The sequence below is a fragment of the Notamacropus eugenii genome, chromosome 4 (assembly GCF_028372415.1).
Source record: "Notamacropus eugenii isolate mMacEug1 chromosome 4, mMacEug1.pri_v2, whole genome shotgun sequence".
Classification (NCBI taxonomy): Eukaryota; Metazoa; Chordata; class Mammalia; order Diprotodontia; family Macropodidae; genus Notamacropus; species Notamacropus eugenii.
Genome location: NC_092875.1, coordinates 182,790,108 through 182,796,107, shown reverse-complemented (window position 1 = coordinate 182,796,107; position 6,000 = coordinate 182,790,108).

The following is a 6,000-nucleotide window of genomic DNA, read 5'->3' as shown; positions in this document are numbered from 1 at the left end:
GAGGATAAGGACCCTGTTACTCACTCCTGCGGATCTAACCACGAGATATTACCAGTTTTATTGCAAGACCAATTTAGAAATGATTGTTTGTTCATAATTATAGGCTCAGACAAAAACCACACTGCCTTTCGAGAGGCAATGGCTATGATCTGTGTTTCCATCAGGGTTGGCGCAGAGGGGGGTTGTTTTGTGTTTTGTTTTGTTTCAGTTTTAGATGGATTCCTTTGATTGGTTGAACTTCTATTTGCATTATCTTCTGTGAGAGAGGGATATAAAACAAAGAGTTTATTTCAAAAGGAGTTGGTGTTATTTGAGGTGCTTTTTTCTTTTCCATTATCTTTCCTTTTGGGGACGGCATGGGGGCAAGGATTACTGTTTCTTAATTCAAGTTACGTAAAAGTTGCAAAGCCACCAAACCAAGATCTGAATGTTCCGCCAGAATTCAGGATGGAGAACGGTCCTCTTTGGTGGCTAATAATGGTCAGTGGTTTTCTTTTCCTTTCTAACTTAGTACGGGGTGTGCCTGGTTTGGGGTCTGGCTGATGGCCATATGTGCTGTCCATAATCCAAGAAATTTTCTTGTTGGTTTGTGGATAGGTTGGAGAAACATTCCAAGGAGCCATGGCACTGCCAAAAGGGAAGGAAAATAAAGCCCATAGACTTGACAGCAAGAAGGCAAAGTGGAGATTAAGAAGCAGGTAGGAAGGCCAGGCAGACACTGAAATTGTCATCTCTATGTTTCCAGATTGAAAGGATAAATAGGTCCAGAAGAATGAAGAGTGAAATCAACCAAGAAATATCTCTGTATAAAGTTTCAGTAACTAGATTTAGAGTCTTAAAGGTGACAGTAAGCCCAGGAGAAGAATAGAAAAAGGGATGAAAAGCAAACTTTCCTGATGACACAACCTTATAAAAAACTGAAAATGAAACTGTTTTTTTTTAAAATTCTTCTTCCTTCCCTTCTCTCTGCTGCAAATGATTCTGTACCATAAGAAAGAGTATATTGGGGGTTGGCTAAAGTAGCTTCCATGATTGAATTCTGGGTTTGTCCCATTTTTTTCAGCACAAAATCAGCTAGAAAAGTAGTCTGTTATCCACACCCATGTCCTCCAAGTCCTCCTGGGTCATTATTTTATTTTTATTTTTATTTCTTTAGCCACCACATGAAAGAAATCTTACCGTGAAATTTTTGACATATTGATTGAGAAGTGACAGAGACAGGTTTGTGTTTTCTGATATTAGTATCAACATGATCATTACTGATATCAGTCAGCGGAGTTTAAGTACCACCCCCCCCCCAACTAGGTGTCCAATAACTCAGTACAATGCTTGGCAATAGTACGTACCCAATAAATGTCTGTGGAATGAATGACACCATTAATTATGTTTTAAGGGGTTCTAACAGGGAGAAAAAATATATATACTATATATTACATATATAGTATGTATATAATACATGTTATATGTGTGTGTGTGCTCCTCATCTGGAAAAGAAGAGTATTAAACTCTTTGTAAGGTCCCTTTCACCTCCAAATCTATGATCCAGTGAACCTATAATGACACAGATATGTCTTTTGACATTCCTGTTGTGTTAGGGGCAGCTAAGTAGTTCAGTGGATAGAGTACAGGGCCTGGAACCAGAAAGTTGTCCTCACTGGTGTTCAGTCATTTCAGTCACTCATTCTTTGTGACCCCATTTGGGGCTTTCTTGGCAAACAGACTAGAGTGGTTTGTCAAAGAAATGAGTTCAAATCTGTCCTCAGACCCTGTGTGACCCTGGGCAAGTTACTTAACCCTGCTTGCCTCAGGTCCTCTTCTGTAAAATGAGCTGGAGAAGGAAATGGCAAAGCACTCCAGTCTCTTTGCCAAGAAAATCCCAAAATGGGGTCATAAAGAATTAGTTGGACATAACTGAAGTGACTGAACAACAACAAATTCCAAGTTATCCAAGATCAAAACCTAAAAAAAAATTTTGATGTTCCCTCTCCCCCAATTTCCAAACCTAATTGTCACCAAGGTTTATAGTCTTCCTCCAAAATGTTTCCCATTGATCCCTTCCCTTATCTTCCCACTGTTACCGCTCAAATTCAGACCTTTAATAATTCACAGTGAAATGACTTCTATGACCTCTTAACTGGTCCCCCACCTCCAGTTTCTCCTGCATCCTATAACCCTATACTCATTCAAATTAATGTTGTTAAAACATTGTTTTTATCACAGAATCCTAGAAGTTTTAGGCCAGGAAGATACCTTGAAGATTATTGAACTTCTTTATTTTGCACACACTAAAATGAAGACCTAGAAAAGAAGTGACTTTCTTAAGGTCACACAACTCTGTCACAGTGATAAAATGAGGAATAATTTTGCTCAAAAACCTCTAAGGTTTCTCCACTGACCACAGGATAAAGTTCCAATTTCTTACTCTAGCGTCCAAAACTTTCCCCATATGGGCACCAACCCACACTCCCAGCTTTGTTTGCGCTGCCTACCTCCATAGTCCTACATTGCACTCAAACTGATCTACTAACTACCTAATACAACTAACTTGCTCACTTGCAATTGTACCATTTCTGTGCCTTTGTTCACATCAGTCCCAATGCCTGAAGTGCCCTTTGTTTGCCTGATTACCTATCCAAATCCTAAATATTTTTTAAAGCTAAATTTAAGTCCAACTTCCTCTAAGAAGCTTTCTCAAATCTATACAAGCCCAAAATGACCACACTTCATCTGAATTCATAATGTTCTTCATCCATTCCACTCATTTGACAATTAATTGTCCCCATTTTAGATTGTAGAGCTAAAAGGAGTCTTATGCAATATTCTAACCCATCTCCCTCATTTTTACACCTGAAAAATCACCTCTTGGGTTATTGTTACTTTGCTTTTCGTGTTTTTATAGTTTATGTTCCCAACTAGAGTAAAAGCTCCTTGAAGGCAAGGAATACCATGTATACATAAATTAATGCCCCACCATACCTTGCACCAGGAAGGTAATCAACAAATGTTTGCTAATTCTTGAAGTAAAATACCTTGGCTTCTTTCTCTTCCTCTGGGAATCCTTATGCAAATTAGCATTTTTTTTAAAAAGGCTTCATTTCTTTAACTTTATATATATTGTCATCCTTTTATGGCCTTGTGGTATCAAAATATATTGTCTGTCTCACTTCTAACCATACATCTAGTTTTCATTTGTAGCTTCATCCTACACCAAACACAAGAGTTTGATTAGATTTGGGACTTATATCAAGAAGCTTGATCTCATTCATTCCATGACTTCTATCATGGACAGTGAGAAGTGCAGCTCTCCCTCTGTCTTCACATGACTGAGACTTAAGTTCTTTCAACCCTGAAACATTTTAAGCAACTGTACCAAGCTATGACCCTGAGAGGTTCAAAGCCAGTCATTGGATCTATTCTATTGGGGCAGTTTCTTTTGCTGTTTCTCAGTGGATCTAGAACCAATAGTTCTTTCCCTCAGAACAAATAAAGATTTTGAGGTCCCCCCTCCCTTATAAGGAGCTTTTGGGTATTAGGGGCCAGTGACTTGGATTATCCCTATTTTTACTGCTGAATCTGCAGCCTATTATGACTCAGTCTTGTCTCGATATGCACCATAGAATAGGAATAAAGCACTTTCTTTTTTCTTCCTTCCTTTCTTCCTGTAATTCATACTCAATGCAACTTTACTTTGTTTCAACCACAACATTTCACATTAGCCTGCAAGCTTGGACACAGCTGCCTGTTTTATTCTTTTGGCCCTTTGTTAAGCCAGGGTAAAGTTATATCTTATGGCTAATTTTTAAAGTCTGTAAACCTGATACCTTGTTAAACTGAAATTTTAGATTAAATCAGCATGAAAATGCCTATTCCCCTGAGACCTCTAAATTATAGGCACCATATTGCTCGCATCTCATTCTCCCCTCCCCACATTCCTTTTAAGGAGTTCTTTCTCAGCCACTGTGGCATGTTACTTCCCCTTTCTCACTAATAAAATGATTTGGTTTTGTAAAGAAATGTTTTCCCATTTTTCATTATCTGTTGTATTTAATCCCTAAATCTTATAAGTGAATTGGTTAAAGCTTTACTATAGAAATGGTTATTTCGTGATTGGTTGATGCACTATCTGTAGGAGTTGTTGCTGGAGTTGGCGGAGGGGTAGAAAGAGTGGGCAGAGCATCCCTGTTTAGAAAAACTGGGACCAGAAAGTAAATTGACTTGAGTCAGGTTATAGTAACTGCAGAGAATTCTCAGAAAGAAGTCCATTCACTGACCAAAGTTAGGTCAGTTAGAAAACTCATGGAAGTGAGAAGCAATCTCTGAGGGGAATGTCTCTAAGCAGCCTGAAAGAATGGGGGAAAAAAAGGGAAAGGACCCTTATAAGGCCATAACACTAATAGCTGATAGTATTTGATGCTTTAAAATTTGTGAGATGTTTTTCCCACATTCTCCCATTTGATATTCATATCTCAAATTCTCTCCTAATGATGCTTTGTGAGGTGAAGGTATTCTTACACTCATTCATTTTATAGATGAAGAAATTGCAGTAGAGCTATGTAAAATGACGAATCAGTAAGTGTTGGAGGTGACATCTGAACCTTAGTGTTCCTGATTTCAAGTCCAGTATAGTATTCACTGTGGTTGACTGGCAAAGAGGAGGCTCCAGAAAAGTTCAGGAGAAGATAGAAGGACGGGTCAAGCTTCCTATTACTGAGAAATGAACAGTCGCAACCTGGTGTTGAGAAGTTGTCCCCAGGGAATCACAGTTTAATTCAATACATCTTTATTAAGTTCCTACTACAAACAAGGCACTGGAATGACAAAGAAAAACAAAACAAAAAAGCCCTCAAGAAACATTTCTGAGAAGAAGATGTGTAACAAGAAAGGGCAGAATCTTCTTAAGCCGACAATGAAGACTGAGTAGATCAGTTTTGAGATAAAACAGAAGCAACTGTAATGGATCATTATGTTAAGTCTTGGCAAGATAAACTTAGTGACCAAACTATCTGCAGTATCTGAAAAAAGCCTACTCCTATGTCTTTGAAACTCCAAGATTTTCTTTTACCGGCATAGAAGCTGTGCGTCCCAAATGGTTAAATGTGTGAATCATCCACTTTGCAGAAATTTTCAGAGAAAAATAAAAGGTAATGGGTGTGGTCTCAAGATCAAAGGAGGAAAATTCCTTTATTACCTTGGGTGGTAATTACCAAAGCCTTGGGCTAGGAAAGCTTTTGTTTGGGGTACTCCCATCTGTTGTGCTTCATTAGCCTTATAGTGTGTACACACAAACACACACACACAGGCACACATACACGTATGTATGCATGTATATATGTATATACATATGCACATATGCATCTATCTGTGTATAGATATATATGTATATATATTTACATATGTATGTATGACCACCCCCTGTAAGGGGGTGCGTTGGCCAAAAAACCCTCTGGAATTTGTAGTTCTTTCCTACTTAGAAAGAGAAAAAACTAATGTAAGATCCACTTTTGGGGGGATCTCAGAGGTTTTCTTGAACTATGGGGCCTTGAAGAAAACAAGGAGGAAAGAAGGGAGAAATGAGAGTTGTCCCACAGCAATGGGATCAGGCAACAGTTGGTGCCTAACACATCTTCATTTCCTTTCTGTAAAGAAAAGACAACCTTCTTCTAAATGAGGTCTGCACAACCTGTGGCTTACAGCCCATGGGCTGCTTGTGGACCACCAGCAGATTTCAGGCAGCCCATGAAAAATGTAGAGGATTGTTCAGGCCTGATCTAAATGGACAAGCAAGGTCAGTGGAGAAAAACAAGTGTGGCTTAGAGAGAAATGATGGACAGGCCATACCCTGCCCAAACCTTGCTTCCATTTGTGTTTTTCTTAAATATATTCTGTTAATGAATACATTTGCCAGATTTAATGTTATTTCTCATGAGCTCCTGTGGTCAGCCTTGTCCTTATGTTACTGGGTATTCTTTGGTTTGAGAGTAAGAGGGCACAATATGAGCG